Genomic DNA, 27,099 nt, shown 5'->3' with positions numbered 1-27,099 from the left:
AGCTTAGAACAGGACCTGAACATAGCTCTAATGATTATTTTTTCCTTGTTATTATAATTTTTCCCACTTATGTAGGTCCCAGTGTATCTCAGGGGACATCATGGTCATCCTTGAAGGATCCTCATTGACTGGGACAGACCCTCTAGGGACGTGGAAGGAATCACTGTCTTTAAAGAGCGTCTCTTCTGAACATGCCTGCAACTCTCGCTCCTTGCTTTGGGTTCCGATTAACAGCCATTCATTGAGCACCTCCTCAGCTTGCGTTTCAGAAGTTACCAAGAAACCTTGGCTGGGGTGCTCACCCACAAAGCTCTTAAAATTTTTGGAGATGAGGTGCACACGTACAAACAGATGAATGACAAAGCTCGATGCTATGGGTGTTTTAGGAATGTTTTGAAATGTAGGTGTTTAAGGAGCCCGGAAAAGAGGAGGTGTCACTTGATCTTGGCTGTGAGAGGTTGGATAAATGAGGGTATGAGGATAGGAGGGGGAAAGGTATTCTTCCTCTGGAACAGATGGCAGCACTGAGTGTAGAGTGGTGGGTAGCCCAGCTGGGAAGGATGTTGCTGTTGTGATCAGGAGGCTGGTGAGATTTATACTGGGATTAACCTGTGGATGTAGGGGTGGATCCCTTCTCTTAGCGTTCTCACATTTCAGAAGGCTATGTGGTATTGTGGAAAAAAGCATGGGCCAATAAGCAAGGAAGAGTGGTTCAAATCCCTCCTTAGAAGTAATGCAGCCCTACTAACACCTGGATCTTAGCCCATTTTGGATTTTTGACCTCCAGAATGATAACATCATACATCTGTGCTGTTTCAAGCCACTAAGTTGACGGTAATTTATTACAGCAGCAATTGGAAGCTAATACAGTGCCTTAACTGATTCATTGAGAAGAGAGGTGGCAGATGGCTTTGTCAGTGAGCAGAGCCCATTACGAAAGGGGGATGGATTGAGATTGAAGGATTGCCATGCACTTGGTCTCCAAGCAAAGGAAATGCTCCAGAGATGACTCTCCGTTGTGAGTGAAGCAAAGGCGCTCCCTAGGTGATGCCGTACAGGGAGAGACACGTGGGATTTGGGGTTTTGAGCAATGAGGGCTTTCCAGATTACAGTGTCACATAAAAGACAGAGGCTCGGGCTTCCCTGGTGGCACAGTGGTTGGGAATCCGCCTGCCAATGTAGGGGACACGGGTGCCAGCCCTGGTCCGGGAAGATCCCACATGTCGCGGAGCAGCTAAGCCCGTGCGCCACAACTACTGAGCCTGCGCTCTAGAGCCCGTGAGCCACAACGACTGAGCCCGCGTGCCACAACTACTGAAGCCCGCACGCCTAGAGCCCGTGCTCTGCAACAAGAGAAGCCACTGCGACGAGAAGCCCGTGCACCGCCAACGAAGGCCCAATGCAGCCAAAAATAAATAAGTAAAAAAAAAAGACAGCCTCTGCACTCTTATTTTGCTCCTGTTTTCCTGATGGAGGATTTACCTTCATTTGGAAAAGAGAGAATGCTAGGGTTCAGAAAAAAATGGAGCTGAAGATGGGTGTGTTCATATCCTAGCGAGGCCACAACCAACTACTGCAGACTCGGTGTCTTAAAGTAACAGGAATGCCTTCCCTCTCAGTTCTGGGGGCTGGAAGTCTGAAGTCACAGTGTGGGCAGGGGTGGTTCCTTCTGGAGTTTCTGTGGGAGGGTCTGTTCCACGCCTCTCTCCTGGCTTCTGGTGGTGGCTGGCGATGCTTGGTGCTCCTTGGCTCGTGGCTACAGGGGTCCGATCTCTGCCTGTGTCTTCATGTGGTCTCCCCTCCTCCAGTCTCTCTGTGTCTTCTTTTCTCTTATAAGGACACGTGTCATTGGATTTAGGCCCCGACCTTGCCCAGATGATCTCATCTTGAGATCCTCACCAAATTATGTTCTCCAAATAGGGTCACATTCATAGGTTCTGGGGGCACATATCTTTGGGGAGCCACCCTTCCACCCACGACAGTGGGCAAGGAGCTCAGCCCATCCTTGCAGGCACTGAAGGGATCTGTGGGTTGACCCCCAGCACAGTGATTGGAGTGTGGTGCCTGGCTCTTGCCCTCAGATCCAGTTCTGGAGCTTTCTTTGCTCTGCCTGTATCACAGAGGGCTGGCCCTGCAGGTCTCAGTTTCCCTCCAGCTGGCTGCAGCCAGTGGGAGGCACTGGCCGAGGACCGGAGGGCAAGGGGAAGGAGCACCTGGTGGGTTCCACCCCTTTGCTCTCTGCTCTGGGCGTCTACGGTATCTGTGGCAACAGCTGCACTTCTGATTGATGAGCCCGCTGTGGTTCTATCATTCTTCAGGTGACCCTGGTCCCTGGCTCCGGGACCATTTCTTCCTCCTTCTGTCCTTCTAGACTAGGGGTCTAGAAGCTTCCTCCTGCACTAGTCTTATTTTTTTTAATTTTTATTTTACATTGGAGTAGAGTTGATTTACAGTGTTGTGTTAGTTTCAGGTGTACAGCAAAGTGATTCAGTTATACATATGCATGTATCTTTTTCAAATTCTTTTCCCATTTAGGTTATTTCAGAGTATTGAGTAGAGTCCCGTGTGCGTTACAGCAGGTCCTTGTTGGTTATCTATTTTATGTATTTATTTTTTAGTTTTTATTGGAGTATAGTTGATTTACAATGCCATGTTAGTTTCAGGTGTACTGCAAAGGGAATCAGTTGTACATATACACAGATCCACTCTTTTTTAGATTTTTTTCCCATAGAGGCCATAACAGAGTATTGAGTAGAGTTCCCTGTGCTATACAGTAGGTCCTTATTAGTCATCTGTGTTATATATAGTAGTGTGTATATAGCAGTGTGTATATATCAATCCCAAACTTGTGCTGATCTTTTTTAAATTTATTTTTTATTGAAATATAGTTGAATTACAATGTGTTAATTACTGCTGTACAACAGAGTGACTCAGTTATACATATATATACATTCTTTTTCATATTCTTTTCCATTATGGTTCATCACAGGATATTGAATATAGTTCCCTGTGCTATAAGTAGGACCTTGTTTATTCATCCTGTATATACCACTTTGTTAATCCCCAAATCCCACTCCTACCCTCTCGCCCTCCCCTCCCCCTTGGCAACCACCAGTCTGTTCTCTATGTCCCTGATTTTGTTTCTGTTTCATAGATAGGTTCATTTGTGTCATATTTTAGATTCCACATATAAAACTTGTGCTAATCTTTTTTTATTTTATTTATTTATTTTTTTGCGGTACGCAGGCCTCTCACTGTTGTGGCCTCTCCCGTTGCGGAGCACAGGCTCCGGACGCGCAGGCTCAGCGGCCATGGCTCATGGGCTTAGTTGCTCCGCGGCATGTGGGATCTTCCCGGACCGGGGCACGAACCTGTGTCCCCTGCGTTGGCAGGTGGACTCTCAACCACTGCACCACCAGGGAAGCTATCCTCTGTTTTCAATGCTCAGGGTTTTCCCTGGTCTCCTGACCAGACTCTTACTGCCTCAGAAGATCTGGGGAGAGAAAGGGAGGTGCTGATTTCACGTGTCAGCCTCGCTACCAAGCATAGTTTGTGTCCCAAACTGAAGTTTGCCTCAGCTCTGTCCCAGCTTGGGGCATTCATAAGCGGGTCTGGTAGGACATTAGGGGTTTATATTCCACACAACTTCCAACCTGCTGGGGAGTCCAAGGCCCTAACCTTCTTCTGTGAAGAACGTTGCGTGGTGCACAAGTGAGCATAAGATGTGCGTGTAGGTCCCCAGCAGATCCTAAGACAAGGAACTGGGGCCCAGGTGGCTCATCTGGGAGATGATGGCAGAAACCAGAAGTGTGAGGTGGGGAAAGTGGAGCAGGGAAGGAGGAGAGGTTGATAAAGCTGAACGGAGGGGTCCCCGGGGGCTTCATCCGTCCCTGGAGCTGTGCAGAAGACACCCCAGAATTGTCTCACTGGAAGATGGGGTGGCCGGAGCGTTTATCTGCTGCCTTCCATCCCAGTTAGTTGAATATTGCCCTGGGGAAGTAACTGGGAAGAAACGTCAGAGAAGCCAAGAACACTTTGGTTAAAAGCCACAGGCAGTGTATATACACTACCAAACGTAAAATAGATAGCTAGTGGGAAGCAGCCGCACAGCACAGGGAGATCAGCTTGGTGCTTTGTGACCACCTGGAGGGGTGGGATAGGGAGGGTGGGAGGGAGGGAGACGCAAGAGGGAAGAGATATGGGAACATATGTATATGTATAACTGATTCACTTTGTTGTAAAGCAGAAACTAACACACCATTGTAAAGTAATTATACTCCAATAAAGATGTTAAAAAAAAAAAAGCCACAGGCGTCGGCACATGGAGCTGTCCACCAGGGCTGTGCTGAAATCGGGCGGGCTGAAAGGCGGGGTTGCGGAGGGATGCTTCACACGTGTGTGCTCTGTTCGCGTTTGCTTATGTGTATATACGTGCGTGCGCGTGTGTGTGCATATGCATGTGTGTGTGTTCACATGCATAATTCATACAGGGACTGGGTTGGGCAAAGTTGCGGTTCCTCCTACTGGCTGGTCTACAAGTGGTATGCATCTGCTATGGAGGGAAGTTTTCTCCGGATGTCTGTGGGAAGTGCAATGACTACAGATCACAGGTACATGTGATGTTTGGTGCCAGCCAAAGTGGTTGCTTGGGTGGGGTCTAGTGATTCTGATCAGATGGTCTTGGTGGGAGTCCTGCCACTTACCTGCCCTGGATCTGGGCCCATTTCTGGATTTGGATTTCCATCCTTCCCCTTCATTCTATGAGATGCCTGGTCTCTCTCTCTCTCTCTCTCTCTCTCTGTCTTTATTGGAGTATAATTGCTCTACAGTCGTCTGTTAGTTTCTGCTTTATAACAAAGTGAATCAGCTATACATATACATATATCCCCATATCCCCTCCCTCTTCTGTCTCCCTCTCACCCTCCCTAACCCACCCCTCTAGGTGGTCACAAAGCACCGAGCTGATCTCTCTGTGCTATGCGGCTGCTTCCCACTAGCTATCTATTTTACATTTGGTAGTGTATATATGTCCATGCCACTCTCTCACTTCGTCCCAGCTTACCCTTCCCCCTCCCCATGTCCTCAAGTCCATTCTCTACGTCTGCATCTTTATTCCTGTCCTGCCCCAAGGTTCTTCAGAACCTTATTTATTTATTTTTTTAGATACCATATATATGTGTTTGCATATGGTATTTGTTTGTCTCTTTCTGACTTACTTCACTCTGTATGACAGACTCTAGGTCCATCCACCTCACTACAAATAACTCAATTTCATTTCTTTTTATGGCTGAGTAATATTCCATTGTATATATGTGCCACATCTTCTATATCCATTCATCTGTCGATGGACACTTAGGTTGCTTCCATGTCCTGGCTATTGTAAAAAGAGCTGCAGTGAACATTGTGGTACATGACTCTTTTTGAATTATGGTTTTTTCAGGGTATATGCCCTGTAGTGGGAGGTTCCTTAAAAAACTAAAAATAGAACTACCATATGACCCAGCAGTCTCGCTTATGAATCTCTTTCTCATAAGCTGGCCAGATGGGGTTTCTACTGTGTGCAAGTGAAGAACTGTAACTTATAGACTTCCTTGAGTGTTTAACTTTTTAGGTTATTATCACATGATTTTATCGCAAACATGAATAATTTCCATTGTGGCCCCAGTATCTTTAGATTCCTAAAACAGAGACAAAAGTAGGATATGGTTCACCTTTCCTTCAAAGGCAAATGTAGTTTCTCAGTGCAGTTTATCATCTCTTATTTTTCTAGTTGAGGTCACTTGGTTTTATCTTTTTCATTCCAATAGATGGTCCCAGGATACTGAATGATAATTCTTGACAGGACATTTGGTGCTAGAGGATGAGGAAGTGCATTCTTTTTTTTTTTTTTTTTTTGCCGTACGCGGGCCTCTCACTGTTGTGGCCTCTCCCGTTGCGGAGCACAGGCTCCGGACGCGCAGGCTCAGCGGCCATGGCTCACGGGCCCAGCCGCTCCGCGGCATGTGGGATCTTCCCGGACCGGGGCACGAACCCGTGTCCCCTGCATTGGCAGGCGGACGGACTCTCAACCACTGCGCCACCAGGGAAGCCGTCTTACTGCCTTCTTAATGAAGCATGATATTGGATGGCAGGGAAGAAGGACACCCAGCGGTTGGACATCTGAGTTCTAGTCCTGGCTTTTTAGGACCTTAGTCAGGTCACTTCACTTCTCTGAGCCTCAGTTTCTTAATCATAAAACCATTAGAACAGCTGAGATGTACCCCAAATACAGAGGTCCTTGAAATGTTTAAAAGCCCAGGAAAGATAGGTGGTTTGATGGCTGTAGTCAGATGCCCAGAAATCCCACTAAGCCCAGTTTGATAACACTGCTCTTGAAGTGTGTTTCAGGGTGGGACCACTCTTGAGATTATTCTAGCTCAGTCTAAATTTGTGAAAGCTGTGGGTGTTTTGCTCTTGAAAAATCTGTTTTCTTTGCCTTCTCTTTGCTTGAAAATCCTTTCTGTTTGTGGCTTCCCATTCTTGGCCGTTCACCAGCGGCAGAGACAGAGGAGATGTAGACAGGTGAAGCCAGGGTGCTCTTGTGTTCCCCAGCGGAGTGCTTTGACAACTGAAGACAAACTCAGTTCCTTCTCAGCAGCTCGATTCCTTCTCCAGATAGGTTTCCTTCTTTCTTCCGAGCTGTCGAGCAAACCTAACCTGGAGTGGGATTCTCAGATTCCTCTGCCCTCAGCTGAATTGAGCCACACAGGGCTTTCTTGTGGTAGAAAGTTGCCTCTTTGATTTGCACCTTGAAGACCCCTGGGTGCAGCTGCAGGTTGGCTGCAGGGTGTGAGGCTGCCTGTGAGAGCTGGTCCAGGTCGTCCCTGGAACTGGTGTTTCCCAGAATTCCAGTTCTCCCATCCCTACCCACCACCCCAAACTCTTTTTCCCTTACTATTTTCATTTCAATTGATACCCACTTTTTGGGGGGCAATACATTTATCTCAAAATAAAATCTTACATTGCTCCCTCAAGGCAGAAGATTAATCTCTTGATTTTATGGCTTTATTTTTTTTCTAGTACACATTAAAATAAATGTGTAGCTATGGTAGGAATGAGTTTGTCACCCAAACCTGTTTCCCTTGGGAATCCTGACCAGAGAGACTGGGCAGTTGGCATTGTCTTTTTCCCACGAGGTTTCACCATTTCTTCCGCCTGTATGTAACACCAGTACTGCCGTTCAATTAATATTTTTCTTTAAATCAGCTCCTATTTTTCTTGAATTTACCTATAACAGGAACTTTACATCTCTTCTATAAATAGAAAACCAGTATCATTTGCTGTAAATAGAAGGCAACCGTAATAATAATTGCATAAAAGCCAGTGTCGTAGCGTTCAAGCGAGAAGGTGGCAGGCTCTAAAATGCCTTGATTTGGGGGCTCATTAGTTTTCTCTGTTTAAAAGGGAGATTTGCAAGTGTTGGCGGAGGTTAAAGACATTAAGACACTCAACTGGAACTTTCCACCTTTCTTAATCAAAAGGGTTGAGAAAAATTAGAAATCTCTTTTTTCCAACTCAATATTATTTAATATTATGTCCTTGTCACGCCACCTAAGATAGTCTCATGTGCCCTTAGGTGTTTGTCCCACGTCCTGAAAACACAGTTAAAAATAAAATTAAAAAAAAACACATTTAATTTCAGGCATTTAAAAAATGGAATGAGTTGCAAGTATTTTAAAACTGGGCGAGATGAAAGCTTGGTTTTTATCTCTGTTCCTTCCTGACTACATCTGATGGGATGAAAAAACTGTGTGTGGCCTCCTGAGAGTTGGATGTCCAAGGGTGGAGGGGCCCTGGCCCCTAGCTCTTTGCTTCCCATCTCTGGACTGTCGAGCGAAGCCCCCCTGAGCCCCTTGTTTCCCATCCTGCCAAGGGGCTTGGCAACTGGAGGCTGCCTGATGGACCCTGTTGTTGGTGTTGGTTGATGCCCTTGCACTTTCTGTCCAGAAGGAGCCTTTCTAGTAACAGGGAACCAGAATGTTCTAGGTCACGTGACAACAGATGCCGATAAAATTTGTGTTCCACACAGACCTGATGTAACTCTCAGGCTACAGTTTCCCAGGGGAAAACACCATTATTGTTGTGACTTTCCTGTACTTTAGGTTTGGCAACTAAAAGAAATACGAGGGATTTATTTGAACAAGTTTCCAAGGAATGCCAGGGTCTTAATAGTATGTTTTTCATTTAACCCATGGGAGGCAGATCAGTGTCATATACTGTGTCTTGAGGGAGGTTCATTCATCTATTAACTCAACAAATATTTGAGTGCTTTCCGTTTGCCAGGTACTGTTACCGTGCTGACTCTGTAGTGGGGAAGGATGTAGTTCTCTGATCTTGTGGAGCTTGTATCCTCATAGGTGAGGCCCTTGGTGTTCTGGTGTTTATGGTGGTCCTATTTTCTGCGCCAAACAAGAACTGGAGGGCTTGCTGGTTTTGAATGGAGCCAAGTCCAGATGGACCCATGGTGGGAGGGAGGGAAGGTCAGCTCCCTGGTGAGGAGAGAGAATATCTGGCCAAGAATGGTCTGGACATGGGTCAGCATTGGGACTCTTGATGTCTTCTGAATCGGGGAGTGGTGTCTTAAAAGTGATTTTGTACGACAGTCTCTAGGTCCATCCACATCTTTGTGGAATCTAGAAAAATGGTACAGATGAACCGGTTTGAAAGACAGAAACAGAGACATAGATGTAGAGAACAAACATATGGACACCAAGGGGGGAAAAGTTGGGTGGGATGAACTGGGAGATTGGGATTAACATATATACACTAATATGTATAAAATAGATAAGTAATGAGAACCTGCTGTGTAGCACAGGGAACTCTACTTCACTTTGCTGTACAGTAGAAACTAACACTGTTTACTAACATTGTAAAACAACTATACCCCAGTAAAAAAGAAAATAAAAGTGATCCTGTAGCATTGCCGGCTAATGGAAAAATGCCCATCTCAGAAGAGCAAATTAGGAGAGCCTGCCTGCTTTCACATGTTTGTTCTTAACGGTTTGTTGCCCTTTGTTCTCTACTTAATGATTTGTTTGTTGCTGTTTAAAACGCCTGTGGACACAAGACAGGGTACATCAATGAGTGAAGAGGCTGAATCCAGTGAGATGGGCGTCATGACGGAGTACTGGCAGAGCTAAGTAGGCACAGCCAGTGCCAGGCTCCGGGGTGCGAATAATCTTGCCTTTGAGGAGGAAGAGAAAGGGGGAGGGTGTTCCCACATCCAATCCTGTCTGATTGAGTTTTTGCTTCTGCAGAGATAAGAACAGTTCACCAGATGAAGGCACCTCAGAGATGCAGTTTTGGTGTTGCAACAAGCAGTGTCAGGATCCAGCTGGTATCACACCGGGAACTGTTGCCCGAGTTTGAAATAAATCTCCCGCTCTCTAAGACGTGGGGCTTCTTGTCTTATGCGCCTCCGGACGTTTATTTTTTAAAAAGTTAAAGTGTAGTTGGTTTATCCTGTTGTGTTAGTTTCAGGTGTACAGCAAAGCAATTCAATTCTATATATATATTCTTTTTCAGATTCCTTTCCATTATGGGTTATTACAAGATATTGAATAGAGTTCCCTGTGCTATACAGTAGGTCCTTGTTGTTCATCTGTTTTATATATAGTAGTGTGTAGCTGTTAATCCCAAACTGCTAATTTATCCCTCCCCCCTTTCCCCTTTGGTAACCATAAGCTTCTTTTCTAAGTCTGTGAGTCTATTTCTGTTTTGTAAATAAGTTCATTTGTATCATTTTTTTAGATTCCACACATAACTGATATCATATGATATTTGTCTTTGTCTGACTTACTTCACTTAGTATGATCATCTCTAGTTGCATCCATGTTGCTGCAAATAGCATTATTTCATTCTTTTTTATGGCTGAGTAATATTCCATTGAATATATGTACCACAGCATCTTTATCCATTCTTCTGTTGATGGACACTTAGGTTGCCCCCCGTCTTGGCTATTGTGAATAGTGCTGCTATGAACATTGGGGTGCATGTATCTTTTTGAATTACAGTTTTCTCTGGCTACATGCTCAGGAGTGAGATTGCTGGGTCCTATGGTAGTTCTATTTTTAGTTTTTAAAGGAACCTCCCTACTGTTCTCCATAGTGGCTGTATCAATTTACATGCCCACCAACAGTGTAGGAGGGTTCCCTTTTCTCCACACCGTGAATGTGTAATGTTTGTAATCTATCTCTGAAGGCTGTTTCTGAAGAGATGACACACAGTTACAGAGTCTGCTGGACAGGGGAGACTGTGCCTAAGACAGTCCTGAACACCCTGAGCTGCGTGATCCAAGGCTTTGAATGTCCCAGACAGAAATCTGGTCTCTTTACAGTACGTGCCTTCTGCCCCCTCAGGGTGCGTTCATGACGCATTGCATAGGAAGCCTCGCTTTTGAAAGGAAGATGAAGAAATACGGTTGCTTCTCACTTTCCAAGTCTCTGTAACTTTGGAGCTTATTTCATAGACACAGCTAGAAATACAGGAGCCTAGAACACAGGTACCCAGCGGTGTTCTCTGGTTGTTCGTTCATCAGAGAACAGATGGGTCTCCGGTCTGTGTGCAGAGGACAGAATTGTCCCTGACAGGACGCCAAGCAAGGCAGTGTCGCCTGCAGCTTGGTCTCCCTGGTCTTCGACGCTCCCACAGTTACCGCAGTTGATAACTGATGTGTCACCCAGCTTTTTTGCATCTGTAGGATCTGAACTAGTGGCTCATTTTTTGGTCACAGCAGCATGAAAACAGGGATTTGACAGAAGGATCGTGTGTGTGTTTGTGCATGTGTGTGCATGTGTGCTTGACTCTGTGTCAGCGTGGTCTTGGGAGATTGTGCTCCTGGGCTGAGTAAATGGAGGAACACTGTCCTGGGGTGGAGAGAGCAGAAACTACTCTGGGAACACCTCCCAGAGAGCAGCCTCGGGGCTGCAGAGCCGCTGCATTTCAGTGGATACAAGTGGAGTTACGTACGGGACACAACCAAGTGGGTGGAAGGGCTTGTTACCAGAGGCCTCCTTCGACGTGTTGAAGGCAGAGGTTTCTCATGGGCATCCCCTTAGGTTGGGACGTGTGAGTTAGTTACCTGTTCACTGTAGTATCCACCTGTCCAGTTACTCACCTTTATACCTGCCTGGTCCCTGGAGGCACTTGAGTTTACAGTCATGGGTCAGAGGAGCTGGGACCTGGGTAGCCTTCTAGAAGCCTCCTGGCCCCAAGGCTGGCAGAGAAGTAGTAAAGACATCCCCCACGCCCAACCCCACCCCTGACCTGAGGGACCACGGGAGCCGCTGTGACGGACATCTCAGGGACCGTCGGTGAAGAACGGAAGTTCTCATAGCCCTCTGTCCCCTCCCATCCTTGTCCATCCACAGAATCCCACTCCTCCTTCATCCCTGGCAAGACTACCTTCAGTTTTTATTTTTAAACCAGCCTGGCCAAATGGGGCTGAGAATCAAAATTAATTTGAATTTTAGGAAGTAAAGAAAGTAATGAGTTTGTGGACTGAGGGTCATACCTATTACACGTCTTGCCCCCCGTCCACGGGCCGGTAGGAGGTGGAACAAAGTGGAATAAGTTGTCCACCTTTCCCCCGAGGCTAGCTGTTATTTCATGAGGACGGGTTAGGTTGATGATGGTTAGAAGGTGCACAGAGGGGGCGAATGCAGACTTGTCTGCCATGTGCCAGGTCAGGCATTGTACTGTGGGGTGTAAATACATTCACGCATTGAATACTGAAGGCTACCATCCAAGTGGGCACTTTATCCCCATTTTATAGACAGGAAACAGGCCCAAAGAGGTTAAAATAATTAGTGTTAACTTACACAGATAGAAAGTAGCAAAACTTGGCTTTGAACCAAGGCATCAGCGTCTGGAGGTGTGCTCTTAACTCCTCTGTTGCAGTGCTTTTTCAGGCGTTTTCCATCTGGATAAAAGGGACCCTGGAAGATGTTTGGAGCACTTCACCTGACAAACAGCCCAGAGGGTGAAAAGCCCTCGGGGGCGGGGCTGGCTGGCATCCTCCTGGGAGGAGCCGTGACCACAGGGATGCAGCCCCGGTTCTGTGTCTGCCCACTTGTGTGATTGTGGGCGTGTGAATCGTTTCTCTGTGGCAGTTTCACAGGTTTTCACGAGGAACAAATGAGAAAGTCCTTGGCAAGCATTCGGGTGGTAACCGAATGTGAGGCGCTGTTTCTGCGGCTACTATAAGCCACACACGAGGATGGGGTCAGACTTCGTCCCGGGGCCTCGAAATCCACGCCAGCTTCCCTGCCAGGCTCAGCCTGCCTCTGTGCCCGAAGTTGCCACCGAGGCTCCAATACCAAGTTTGACTAGAGAGCCTTCATGATTAGCAACCATCTCAGCCTCAGAGAGGTGCGGGCGTCGGCCTCTTCTGAGCGCATCTGCCTTAGGTTGAGAAGCAAAAGTGGCTTGGCCTGGACATCACTGCTCTGTTTCCTCCTGTGTTGGATGAAACCCGGTCATTCCAGTTACGGGGACCCACTGCATTGCATTGTGTGATTGATTAATTCGACAAGTGTGCACTGAGTGCCACGTGTGTGCAAAGCAGCGTATGAAGTGGAGGATGTGATCAAACAAGCCCGATGTGGTCTCTGCTGGTGTGAGTCTTCCAGTCTCGGGCACCACAATGTATATAGGAACTTACACAGATAATTATTTAGTGTTAGCTGTGATAAGTGCTGGGAAGGGAAAATCGAGGTGCCGTAAAAGAAAAAAACTAACTCAGTCCTGTGTACCTGGGAAGGCTTCCCTGAGGAGGTGTTGATTAAGAATTGAAGGATGGAAAGGAATGATCTGGATAGTTGGAGGTGGAGGGTGGTGTGAGGGAAAAGTTTCAGGCATAAGGAAGAGTATTTGCAAAGACCTGAAGCATTCAGGGTTCAGGTGGGAAAGAGCTGGTACCCCAAAGAGAATTTCATGGAGGGGCTTTGACTGAGTGGGGGCAGGGTCAAGGTGGTAACTGGCCCAAGGGTAGGGAGGAATTGCAGGAACCCAGGGAGAGCGGAGACTGGGGGACAGGGCTGGACCACAGGAGCTGTGCTCACAGGGAGGGGAACTCAGCCGCCGTCACCAGCAGGGGGAAGCCAGGGGTATTAATACCCCAACTTCTCTTCTCTCACCATGTAATCTCCTGCTGTGCCTTCTATTGATTGAACCCAACTGGAAGCCAGAGGGAGGGCAAGGGGACCTCCATTGATGCTGTGCACAGCTGTCAGCCTCTAGCGGTACTGGACAAGAAGAGAACGATAGACAAAGGGTCTGCAGGAGAAACAGACACTAACCAGTATAGCCAGGTGCAGGGAAAGTCTGGGGCTTCCGAGGAACTGAGAAGGAACCGTAGGAAATCACAGAGCCACGATCCTAAAGAGAGAATTAAAATTGCACCTGCTAAGTGCTTAAAATTCAATCCTCATATGACACCTATGAGATGGCTTCTGTGCTTCCACCTTACAGATGAAGAAACTGGGGCTCAGAGAGGTTGAGTAGATCGCAGAGTGGATAAACGCTAGAGCCAGGATTTGAATCCAGGCAGTCTGGTTCCAGAGTCTGTGCTTTCAGCCACTACGCTATTAGCCACTGCCTCTACCAGGCAATTTTGTGATCTCTTAATCATGGTCCAGACCGTGCAGGGTCTTGTGGGATTTCAGGCTTTTTCTAACAAAGGTGGTAACCAGTGAAGAGTTTTAAGCTTGGAATTTTGATGGCTCAGGATTTGGAGCAGCTCACCTTGATTGCTCTGTGGCTTGTAGCGGTGGTTGCAGGGTGCTTACAGCAGTGACACACACAAGGACGATGGCAGGGGGCTTGCTGATGGGCTGGATATGGGAGGCAGTTACAGAAAGGAGGCTGTCAAGGTTGACGCCCATGTTTCTGGTTTCAGCGATTTGGGGGATGATGGTTGCCCTGGACTGAATGGTGGTTGCTATGGACTGAATGTTTGTATCCCTCTGCCTCCCCGGCCTGCATTGATCTGTGAAAATCCCAAGCCCCAGTGCGATGGTATTTGGAGATGGGACCTTTGGGAGATACTTAGTTCATGAGGGTGGGGCTCTCATGATGAGATTAGTGCCCTTATAAGAAGAGACACGAGAGAGCTTTCTTTCCCCCTCTGCTCCCTGCCACGTGAGGACACAGCTGGAAGGCAGCTATCTGCAAACCAGGAAGAGGGCTCTCAGGAACTGAATCTCCAGCACCTTGATCTTGAGCTTCCTGGACTCCAGAACTGCAAGAAACAAATTCAGTCGTTTAAGCCACCCAGTCTGTAGTATCTTGTTATAGCATCCTGAACTAAGAGAGTGGTCTTTTCTCAAAGAGGACAAGAGAAGTAAGGTGGTTTTTGTTTTTATTTTTGGCTGAGTTGATCGTGAGTTCAGTTTTGGATGTGTTCAGTTTGATTTTCCTTTGAGACTTCTAAGAGGTGATTTCAAGTGTTCATTTAGCTATGCATTTGGGACTTAAAAAGTTCTGTGTTGTAAAAATAACTTTGTGGATCATCATACTCTAGAAGGTAGATGAAGTTGGGAAAATGGATGTGTGTGTGTGTGTGTGTGTGTGTGTGTGTGTGTGTGTGTGTGTGTGTGAGAGGGAGAGGAAGAGAGAGAGAGAGGAAGAGAGAGAGAGAGGAAGAGAGAGAGAATTTACTTTTCAGGAGCTGTAAATACCAAGTTACTGAAAATTACTGACAAGTTTTCATGGAGAGGAAATATCCAATGTAGCAGGGTGATCCCTTGCTTGTGTCCAGGTTGGAGAGGAAAAACATTCATAGTGGCTCACAGAATGCTTTAAATTACCATGAGGAAACGATTCTTTACTAGGCATTCAAACATTTATATCACTAAACATTCTTAAAAAAATTGGTTTGACAGAAAATGAGTTTAATTCCATAAAAGGTCAGGTTATTTTTGAGTTATGAATTGAATTTTTACACCTTAGCTTTGTTTATTAATATTTGGGATGGATATCACAAAGGGAGAGGATCTCTGATTGTTTCTGTAGATTCCCTTTATTTAATATTTGCTCTCTGTGCTCACAAGGACTTGGAAATATTGAACATCCTTTCACCATCTGTTCTCCTGTCCTTGCATCACAGGTGGTGACTTTATATGTGTATCTCTGTGAACTTTGGGAGGATTTTATTTGGTGCTCTGAGTGGTGGAAATGTCAGAACCTGGCTGTTTTTGTCAGTGCGCTTTCAAATGCAAGTAGGAGAAACCCAGCTCAAAGTGGCTTGAAGGGAATTTACTGGCTCATGTAACTGAAGGACAACCTCAGGTCTGGCTGGATCCAAGTGCTCATACAGTGTAACTGGGAAGCCATCTCTTTCCACCTCTTACCTTTGCTTTCCCCTACTGGTTTCATTCTCAGACAGGTGGTGGGCTCTTGCAACACTTATTGCTTAGTGAAAAGAGAGCTGGGCTCAACTCTCCCTGAAACATTCTGGGTGACATGTCTATTTCTGGGCCGATCAATTCAGGGGATGGGATATGCTGATTGGTTTGGTTGAGTCATATGCTTCCTCCTTGAACCAATCACTGTCCAGAAGGACTCAGTGCTTTGAATGGCTACACATACCAACTCCTGAAGCCAAGGGTGGGGTCAGCCTAGCCTGACATACCTGGACTGAGCAGGGAAGTCTAGGTAGGAGCTGCATCAGAAGAGGAGGATGGACGCTGGGTAGACTCTACCTGTCCATCTGGTCTTCTGTGGATCAGATGACCGGGGTTGGGAACTTGTTGGATAACTCTCGTGACATCTCGTGACAGCTTTTCTGCACTTCTCAGTCTGTTCTGGAGCATTTTAACACCGAGGGTGGTTCTTTGAAATGTCAGCATTTAGAGCTGGGATGGGGTCATCACATGGGCATTCCTGTCACCACCACCAGCATAGTGAACCCTGCATAGTTGCTATATGCCAGGCTCCATTCTAAGCATTTTGTATATACCATCTCCATTTAATCCTTGCAATGACACTGTGCAGTAGTACTGTTATTAATAGTCCCATTTTACAGATTAGGAAACTGAGGCACAAAGAGGCTAAATGACTTTTCCAAGGTCACACGGCAGGAGTCCAGGTGTGTTCTCTTGTGTCCTTTTTTCTTTCTTTCTTAGAGTCCAAGTTTTAAGTCAGAAATGTGGTCTCAGCTTCACTATTCTGTCTGTCTGTTTTGTAGGACTGTCTATTTCTCCTGCACATAGTAGGTGGTTAATGCCTGACATGTGGTAGCTATGCAGTGTGTAGACCTTAAATTAAGTCAAATACTTCTCAGTCACAGTTGAATTCCAAAGCCCTGAGGCTGACGGTATCTGCTTTCCAAAATCCCTTTCATTTCAAAAGCATTTCTGGTTCTTAATGGCTGTACGTTGACTAATCCTAGGTTCCCATAAAACAATGTTACCTTGCTAGCTGGATCATGAGAGGCCATTAATCGGGCCCTGAGAAATTATCAACCTCCCTGCTCCTGCCGCGTGGGTCGCTCGGGGGTGAGTGTGTGTGTGTGTGTGTGTGTGTGTGTGTGTTTCTGTTTTGCGTGTGTGTATTGAACAGCTCTGCTATCAGAGAGGCGCACGTTGTCCTTAACTTCGCTCTGTGGGACATGATGATCAGAGACAGTGGTTGGGAATCAGAGGGTAAAGCTTTCTGTGTTTTGTTGTGTCAGACGTTGAAAGGTGATCCGAAGGTGGACTGGTTTTCATGGTGGGAGCCAACACTTGGGGCTTTGCAGAGAAGTGAAGTGGATGAACAGACGATATTCCTGATGGCACCACCATAATGGTCTTGAAACTGGGGCACACGTTGGCTTCATGGCTGTGACAGCGCATCCAGAATTTGTAGGGGGGCTGCTTCCCCTCCTGTCCACTGACACTGAAAACTCAGCATGTGCTTCACATGGGGGCAGGGGCAGAGCAGGTAGGGAGTGTCTGCAGCTCAGCCTGGGGTCCAGTCTGCCGGGAAAGCGATCCCAGGCATTTGTGTTGGGGGCAGGTGGTGGTGGGGATATTATCTCTACAGAGGCTGAAAAATCAGATGTCTACGGTGTTTCTTAGTGGGGGCACTGTTGGCATCTGGAGTGGGGCAGGACTGTTCCATTCACAGCAGGGAAATCAGCATCTCTGGCCCTAATCCTTTATTGATTAATTTTTTAAAAGATTTTTTTGATGTGGACCATTTTTAAAGTCTTTATTGAATTTGTTACAATGTTGCTTCTGTTTTATGGCCCAGAGTCATGTGGGACCTTAGCTCCGCGACCAGGGCTCGAACCTGCACCCCCTGCATTGGAAGGCAAAGCCTTAACCACTGGACCGCTAGGGAAGTCCCCCTAATCCTTTAAATGCCAGCATTCTCATCTGAGTCTCGACCGGGGAAGAATCGGCTTCCAGACGAACTGGCGTTGGTGGCAGAGTGTATGTCCTTGCTATTGTAGGACCGAGGGCCCTGGGTTTTTACTGGCTGTTGGCCCTCAGCTGCTAGAGGCTGCCCCAGCTCCTTGTCACATGGGTGTCCCAACATGGCTGCTTACTTCTTCAAAGACACCCGGGAGGGAGATTCTCTGGAGCTGGTCTGCTTGCAAGATGGAGTCTTATAAAATGTAATGGGACCATGGAATGACATTTCATCTCTTTTATCATACTGTTCCAGCTAGAAGCAAGTCACAGGCCCTCCCCACACTCAAGGGGAAAGGATTCAACAAAGGTATGGTCACCCGGAGTCGGGGGTCATCGTGGACCACCCCAGAGTTTGTCTGCCACACACGGTACTGCCCAGAAACAGTTAAGTGGCCGAGTAAGACACACTCTAGGCTGGAGCCAGTCTTTTTTTCCTTTTGCTGGATTTGGATGTCTGGGGCCAAGGCAGGGTTTTGGATGTGCTTATCCTAATGCCTTAGGAAGTGTGAAGAAGGGAGTGATTTGTCAAATTTCCGATTTGTCAAAAGCTATACGTATAGTTTGCTTAATTTTTAACTTTCTTGGGTGAAAGGTTAAATTAACAAGTGAGACAAGAGAGGGGAGCCAGCCCCATGGGAATCAGCGTGTGTTACTTCGGGAACGTTCTCACTTGCATAAAGGTCCCACTTTGTGTGTCCCTGTTCTCGGGACTGAAATCCACGCCCTCCAACAGTCTGCTCTGTTGGATGTGATTTTCCAGCACTGGTTATCTGTCTGTCCTTCAGGCTGGCTCCTGTTCCCTTTCTGACCGAGACCAACAATATCTGTCCTCAACATCCAGGTTCAGCCACCTGGACCAGGGGGAGCCCTACCTGCTCTGTGGTCATGAGCACGGTGGCCTCCTCGCCTTGACTCTTTCCCCTGCCCTGTAATCTGTCCAAGTTTAAATTGTGGTCTGAAATGAGCTCTCAGCAGAGCCTGCCTTTGCCAGCCTCCAGGTGCCTAGTGGGAGAGGCGCACATCTCTCTCTGTGGTTAATTTATCACAGAGAAAGTGGTTTGCCGGGGAATCCAAATTAAACGTATCTTTACACATCCTCAAAGTGCTCCAGCGCCCAGGGCTGGGCTTCTCTCAGAAAGTGATTCGAACACCAGATGTTCCCTGGCATTACTCTCTTCGACAGAATGTGATTGTCTGAAATGTGTCCCAAGCACTCTTATCCTAAGAATGTTCTGGGGACCCCCCGCATCAGAATGGCAGCCTGTTTGAAAACATGGCACAGTTGGGTTCCGCCCCAGACTTACTGGATCACAAGCTTTGGAGGTAGGATCCAGATACCTGTCAGTAGGTGATTCTCATGTGCTTAAAAGCCCGAGAACCTCTGGTCCATAGGGTTCCAGTGCCTCCCTCCCGTGACCATGGTAGCTTTTGTCCCTTACTGGACATCTTCCGCCCTCAGTCTGATATTTATGGAGCGCCCAGAGACAGATGACACCTTAGATAGAGACCTTTCATTCTACCAACACTTATTAAGCACCTCCAGTTTCCCAGGCGTGGCTCTCAGAACCGTGGATAATGCAGGAAACAAAACATTAAAAAAACAAAAAAACAAAAAAACCCTCCCCACTCTCCTGGTGCTTCCATCCAGTGGGGGAATGCAGAGAATAAACAAAGGAAGCAAAGTTTGGGAGTATGAATTAGGGCTTTTTTTTTTCGATCGGGTGGTCTGGAAAAAGCTCAAAGAGATGACATTTGCCCAAACCTGAAGGAGATGAGGGAGTGAGTCCTGTGGGTGTCAGGGGAGACCTTTCCAGGCAGAGGGAACAGCAAGAACAAAGGTTTAAAGACAGGAAGACACGTGCTGTTCTAGGAACCACGAGGAAGCCAGCTCGCGGCCAATACAGAACGTTAGCGTATTTCACACCATAAAATATGCATTTTTTAGACCGTTGCCATTTCAAGCTACAGGTGAGTTATGGGAAGTTTCTTTAATTTGAGAATATTCGGCCAATGAAAATTAATCCACTGTAAATGGGAACGTAAACTCATGTAGAACATCTTGAGAAAAAGGAAACGCGATTGGCATTTTTCTTCTTCCTTGAGAAATGAAAGAAAGACACACAAACAAGTTTGTCTTATCTTACAGTAAACAAAATTCGGGCTCAGTAACTCCCTTTCTGTGCCGCTCGGAACAAAGCATGCACTGCCCGTCGACAATTTTTTGTTGTTATTTTCCTCCAATTTTATATAACTGCACAGTATTGCATTTTTCATTTCACGCTTGACATTGCCAACAGGATCACAAAAAAGGATCAACTTAGCGCAAGTATTTCAGGGCTTTTCCCCAGTTTCCCCAAGAGCTTCACTCTGCCTTGCTATTCGGACTGCTCTCTTTTGAAGCACTTATCTTTTCTCGTTGACTTTCCCTCCTTCACTTGTGAACTGTCAGGAGATACGTCTGGAGGCGTGGTTGGTGGAGCTCTGCTGGATCCTCTTTGTAGCTTTGCTGGCATTTGTCAGTCCTCCAATGCTACAAGATTCGGTGGTTTCGCTCTGCAGTAGATGTGCATTGCGTTTGCGTTGTATTTACAGCGGACGATCAGCAGAGCCTGACAGCCCACCCTTACCAAAGGCAGAGATGCTGCAGCAGGGCTGCGGTAGGTGTCACCGTCAACCAAGGGTCAAGTGAGAGTGGGGACTGATTTCCTTAAGCCTCAGTCATCAACAAATATTGATAGTTTCTTAGTCTGCCAATGTATTCTCCTCTATGTAATCCCTTAACTTCAAGAATACAGAAAACAAATAGTTGTATAATGAAGACCCTATCGAAGTATGAATGTAAGGTTTTTATTGTGAATGTCAGGAAGTAGTTGTTATATAAATGAGCCGGAGATGGTCCCTGTAGGTTGGCCCCTGTGTTGTTTATTTCTTCATAGCAGACTGGGACCTGTTAGCTCAGGAGCCAAACTCAGTTTTTTACACATCTAATTGTTTTAAATATACCCTAAATAAGCCTATTTTAGCCATTTAGAGCCTGCTCTGCATACCCTGCAAAACTGTTCCCAGTGTCTGTTAGCCATAGACCTTGTAGCTGTAAGACCTCAAGCTGCAGCTGCCCTTGGGAGCTGTTTGACCTGGAGACTTCCCACAGTGCTGCCTAGTGACATGTAAGCGCCCTCTCTGATCCTCTTCTCCCTGGGGTTCCCTGCCCTCTTCCCCTTCTGGCTAGTGGCCCTCATGCCATGTCATTTGGACGGTCTTAGGCTATGAGGGACTTAACGCATCCCACAAACTTGTCCAATTGCTGCCTAGGTAAAGCTTGTTGCGTGCTACTGCCACCTTGTGGTCATATCTTTCCCTTGCTCAGCCCCCAAATCCCTCAAGCTCATTACAGTGCTGAGACCATTAATCGCTGTCACAAGGTTTAGATTATTGTAGTTTTTAAATAACAAGAGTTAAGAATATCACCAAGCCTAAAAATATTTCTCTAAAACAAACTTAATGAATATTCAAGACATGGATTTTTCTGGGCTTAGATTGTTCCAACAAATAGAATCTAAAATTGGGAAGGATTTGGACTAAGAACTGGGATTTTGGAACAATTTTGTAACTTGTGTGTAGGAGGGAGGCAGAACCTCAGTAATTTGGCTTCAGGCTTGTGGTTTTGATTCCTACCATCCATTTCTTCTGTTGTAACTCGAATTTCCTTTTGGGAGCCACTCCCTGCCGATCCCAGATGGGATTAATTTCACTCTTAGGGCAGGATGGTCCTTGTCTGGGTAAACCTGTAAGCATTGTCCTTTCACCCCCTAGGCCACAGTTATAGGTCCAAGGCTGAGTATTCAATCAGATTCAACCAATGAAAACCTGGCTCCAGGAGTTTGTTCTAGGACAGTCTTGCTTTTCCCTTGTGGATGAGGCGGTGAGATCAAGAGCTGTTGGCAGCCATACTGTGACCACAAGAAGAGAGCCTATCGGTGCCCAAAACCCACATATGTGAGACCTGAACAGAGTCAGGTGCCTAGGGAAGTGGGGACATCATTTGAACCTTTGTGGTCAGCCACTTCTAAAGCTGGTCCTACTTCTGGACATTGAAGTAGACTAGACACGAACCAGAATGGGATTATTTCTTTGGTCAACGACAATCACAGAAAATTTCCGAGACTTTCTCAGGTGCACACTGATGTCCTTTGAACCCAGAGTGTCGAGGGTTCAAGTGTAGAGTAACCTTTATGGAAAAAATAAATAAAAGGATGTACTACGGCAAATGGAGGGTTTGCGCCGTCTTGGGATTTGAGAGGAATTTCCTGCCAAGGAAAAGGAGTCAAATCAGGGAAATCATATCTAGAGAGGAGGTGGCTGGGGTCCTGCGTGGAGACTTAGAGCAGTTACAGAGGACATCGCACAGGGAGGGGGCTTGATCCTGAGTGTATGATCTCTGGAGAGTATGCAGTAGTTCATGGTGAGAAAAATCATAATAGCTAACGCTGATCAGTTTCTTTGTCCCAGGTGTTCTTCTAAGCACTTTATATACAGTGATTCACTTAATCTTCATACAAACTCCACTATAGGGAGATATTATTATTACACACATTTTGTAAACGAGGAAACGGAGTCACAGATGTTCAGTGATTGGTATCCAAACTCTCACGGTTAGTTCATTGTCATCATCTCTAACTCCACCACCTCCCTGACCTTCATCCTTAGAAGCCTCCAGCTCTCCTAGGCAGGTAGGAATGCCTGGTGCTCCATAACCGTCCAAAGGCAAAAATAATTAGAATGTATTTCTTTTGGGGAAGAGATAGTTAGGGAGTTTGGGATTGACACACACACACTGCTTTATTTATTTATTTATTTATTTATAACATCTTTATTGGAGTATAATTGCTTTACAATGGTGTGTTAGTTTCTGCTTTATAACAAAGTGAATCAGTTATACATATACCCATGTTCCCATATCTCTTCCCTCTTGTGTCTCCCTCCCTCCCACCCTCCCTATCCCACCCCTCTAGGTGGTCACAAAGCACCGAGCTGATCTCCCTGTGCTATGCAGCTGCTTCCCACTAGCTATCTACCTTACGTTTGGTAGTGTATATATGTCCATGCCACTCTCTCACTTCGTCCCAGCTTACACTTCCCCCTCCCCGTGTCCTCAAGTCCATTCTCTAGTAGGTCTGTGTCTTTATTCCCGTCTTGCCCCTAGGTTCTTCATGAACACTTTTTGTTTGTTTGTTTTTTAGATTCCATATATATGTGTTAGCATACGGTATTTGTCTTTCTCTTTCTGACTTACTTCACTCTGTATGACAGACTCTAGGTCCATCCACCTCACTACAAATAACTCAATTTCTTTTCTTTTTATGGCTGAGTAATATTCCATTGTATATATGTGCCACATCTTCTATATCCATTCATCTGTCGATGGACACTTAGGTTGCTTCCATGTCCTGGCTATTGTAAACAGAGCTGCAATGAACATTTTCGTACATGACTCTTTTTGAATTATGGTTTTCTCAGGGTATATGCCCTTTAGTGGGATTGCTGGGTCGTATGGTAGTTCTATTTTTGGTTTTTTAAGGAACCTCTATACTGTTCTCCATAGTGGCTGTATCAATTTACATTCCCACCAGCAGTGCAAGAGGGTTCCTTTTTCTCCACACCCTCTCCAGCATTTATTGTTTGTAGATTTTTTGATGATGGCCATTCTGACTGGTGTGAGATGATATCTCATTGTAGTTTTGATTTGCATTTCTCTAATGATTAGTGATGTTGAGCATTCTTTCATGTGCCTCTTGGCCATCTGCATGTCTTCTTTGGAGAAATGTCTATTTAGGTCTTCTGCCCATTTTTGGATTGGCTTGTTTGTTGTTTTGATATTGAGCTGCATGAGCTGCTTGGAAATTTTGGAGATTAATCCTTTGTCAGTTGCTTCATTTGCAAATATTTTCTCCCTTTCTGAGGGTTGTCTTTTCGTCTTGTTTGTGGTTTCCTTTGCTGTGCAAAAGCTTTTAAGTTTCATTAGGTCCCATTTGTTTATTTTTGTTTTTATTTCCATTTCTCTAGGAGGTGGGTCAAAAAGGATATTGCTGTGATTTAGGTCATAGAGTGTTCTGTGTTTTCCTCTAAGACTTTGATAGTGTCTGGTCTTACATTTAGGTCTTTAATCCATTTTGAGTTTATTTTTGTGTATGGTGTTACGGAGTGTTCTAATTTCATTCTTTTACATGTAGCTGTCCAGTTTTCCCAGCACCACTTATTGAAGAGGCTGTCTTTTCCCCAATGTATATTCTTGCCTCCTTTATCAAAGATAAGATGACCATATGTGCGTGGGTTTATCTCTGGGCTTCCTATCCTGTTCCATTGATCTATATTTCTGTTTTTGTGCCAGTACCATACTGTCCTGATTACTGTAGCTTTGTAGTATAGTGTGAAGTCAGGGAACCTGATTCCTCCAGCTCTGTTTTTCTTTCTCAAGATTGCTTTGGCTCTTCGGGGTCTTTTGTGTTTCCATATAAATTGTGAAATTTTTCTGTTCTGGGTTTGTGAAAAATGACAGTGGTAGTTAGATAGGGATTGCATTGAATCTGTAGATTGCTTTGGGTAGTAGAGTCATTTTCACAATGTTGATTTTTCCAATCCAAGAACATGATATATCTCTCCATCTATTTGTATCATCTAATTTTTTTCATCAGTGTCTTATAATTTTCTGCATACAGGTCTTTTGTCTCCTTAGGTAGGTTTATTCCTAGATATTTTATTCTTTTAGTTGCAGTGGTAAATGCGAGTGTTTTCTTAATTTCACTTTCAGATTTTTCATCATTAGTGTATAGGAATGCAAAAGATTTCTGTGCATTAATTTTGTATCCTCTGCAGGGAATTCTCTGCATGGGGCAGAGCAGGAGGGAAGGGGAGCAGGTTTTTGAGTCAGGGGATCTGGTTTCTAATCCTGGCTCTGTCACTGTCTAGCTCTGTGACCTCCAGCTGGTTGCTCCCTCTGGGGGTGTGAGGGTCACAGTTTGATCATCAGGACATTGGGAACCATAGTAATCATCCTGACCGTGGGGCTGCTTGGTCAATTTGCTCTGTGATCCTTGTATGTGGAAGAATGTGATAAGCCATTAAAGTGGCAAGTACTGGTAGAAATGAGGAGGTGCTCTTGACAGTGGGAGGACTCTGCTTATGGAGACATGCATTCTGGAACATTCTCTCCAGTTGCCCCTTTGGCAGCAAGATGGAATGGCTGGAAACAGGGATACAATGAGACGCCTCTATTCATGGCTTGCATAAATTAATTCCCGGAACTTTGTGATGGCAAGAAAGAAAGCTTTGAGGAGTTAGCATATGTAGTCACCAGAATTCAACAGGAAAAACCATCCAGTTGGGACAAAGAATGGCGCCTGAATCTCTGGAGGGGGTCAGGAACGCCAAATGCAAGAGCGAGCAGGTGTACGTCTTAGCATCTGTGTAAGGTCCTATAAGAAGGGAATACAGGAAGCAGAAACTTTAAAAAATTTAATTAGATACGCAAGTATTTGAGCCCCCTAATTCCACCCTGGGGTTCCTTATGGTAGGCAGCAAAATCAGGGGCTTTAGGGCAACCCTTGAGTCCAGAACATTCTCTCCTGCTGCTTGAAATTCTGACTTTAGGGATTCCCTTCTTTGGGTCCTTTTTGGATTTTGATAAATCCTTTTTTAAAGTTTCAGTCGCTCCTGGGAGGGTCCATTCACCTGTTTTTTCTTCTTTTCTTTCTTTTTTAATGGAAGCAAATTTCACATAACATAAAATGTACCATTTCTAAGTGAATAATTCACTGCCGTTTAGTACACAGTGTTGTGCAGACACCGCCTCTATCTAATTCCAAGACATTTTTATGACCCAAAAGGAAACCCCGTACCTGTTAGCTAAGCAGCTACTCCTCGTTCTGCTCCTCCCCGCCCCTGGAAACCACTAATCTGCCTTCTATCTCTGTGGATTTACCTGTTCTGGGTATTTTATGTAAACGGAACCACACAATACATGGCCTTTTGTGTCTGGCTTCATTCACTTGGAATGATGTGTTTATTTTATTTTATTTTATTTTTTTGCGGTACGTGGGCCTCTCACTGTTGTGGCCTCTCCCGTTGCGGAGCACAGGCTCCGGATGTGCAGGCTCAGCGGCCATGGCTCACGGGCCCAGCTGCTCTGTGGCATGTGGGATCTTACCAGACCGGGGCACGAACCCGTGTCCCCTGCATCGGCAGGCGGACTCTCAACCACTGCGCCACCGGGGGAGCCCTGGAATGATGTTTTTGAGGTTCATCCGCGTTGTAACATGTATCAGCACTTCATTCCTTTTTGTGGCTGAATAGTATTCCATGATACGTATACATCACGTTTTGTTTATCCTTTCATCGCGTGATGGGCATTTGGGTTGTTTCTGCCTTTTGGCTGTTGTGAGCAGTGCCGCCGTGAGGTGCATGTACAAGGGTTTGCCTGAGTATCTGTTTTCAATTCGTTTGGGTCTATATAAAGGAGTAGAATGACTGAGTCATATAGTAATTCTATGTTTAACTTTCTGAGCATCTGCAAAGCTGTTTTCCGCAGGGGCTGCACCATTTTACATTCCTACCAGCAGTGTACAGGGGTTCCAGTTTCTCCACATCCTTATCAACATTTATTATTTTCTCTTTTTTGATGATGGCCATCCTCGTGGGTACGATGTGGTATCTCATGATTTTGATTTGCGTTTCCCTGCTGACTAATGATGCTGAGCGTCTTTTCATGTTCTTGTTGGCCACGTATATCTTCTTCGAAGAAACATCTATTTTCAGATTGAGTTATTTGTCTTTTTGTTGTTGTTGAGTTGCAAGAGCTCTTTATATATGCTGGATACTAGACCCTTATCAGAGATATGATTTGTGGATGTATCCTCCCATCGTATCCTTTCACCTACATTCATATGTTTTTAATTGCATCTTAGACCCTGCTATTATGTGTGGATTTGATGAATAAATCTCTTGGAGGGAATCTTTGCTTCTAAATTCTCGGTGGCAGTGGAATGTCTGTCCTGATGGATCTGTCTTTGCTGATGCTCCTGTAACTCCTGCACACATACCATTTTTTGGCATCGTGGCATTCCTTTTGCCTTCTCTGTGGAAAAGGATGCCCAGAGCCTCACTGGGCATTTCTTATTAGTCCACAGGCCTCTGGGAAGCAGAGGGGGTTCAGGTACCTTCACAGCTAAGCGTGTGCTGACCCTCTGCAGCATTAGTTCATGCACCCGGAAGTCCAATGACACCCTTTTCGTATTACTTACATTTAGTTAAGCACAGCAAGCAGCTTGGCTTTCCATGGCCCTGTCTTCCTCCTGATTGTTCTCCAGACAAGTCCACAGCATCTGGGCAAGTCCCAAGGCCATTGTCAGAGAACTTGGATGTTGCCTTGCAATCCCCGTGGTTACAGAGGAGATGTATTCTGGTTAGTAGCAACATGAAGATAGTTTTAGGAGCAGGGAAGAAACGGCAGACAATCCAGGCTGGGAACTCTCTTTGGCCTTTGCTCAATGGCTGAAGCAGCTGGGGCCCTGGATTCTTCCTTGGGGCATTGAGTTCTGCAAGCATCGTACCAGGCAGTCCTTGGCCACTTCAGCCTGCCTGAATGCTGTGTTTCTTTTGCTCCTCT

At 45.8% G+C, this 27,099-nt stretch overlaps 1 protein-coding gene across 1 annotated transcript in view; it reads left to right on the top strand.

Annotated features, from left to right (window-relative positions):
* TMEM132B (transmembrane protein 132B) overlaps nt 1–27,099 on the top strand; it is a 234,445-nt gene that overhangs the window by 25,284 nt on the left and 182,062 nt on the right. The gene's annotated exons all lie outside the window — the stretch shown is intronic.

The sequence above is a fragment of the Tursiops truncatus genome, chromosome 13 (genome assembly GCF_011762595.2).
Source record: "Tursiops truncatus isolate mTurTru1 chromosome 13, mTurTru1.mat.Y, whole genome shotgun sequence".
NCBI classification, from domain to species: Eukaryota; Metazoa; Chordata; class Mammalia; order Artiodactyla; family Delphinidae; genus Tursiops; species Tursiops truncatus.
The sequence above is the reverse complement of the archived record's forward strand: the minus strand, read 5'-3'. Positions and strand labels throughout refer to the sequence as shown.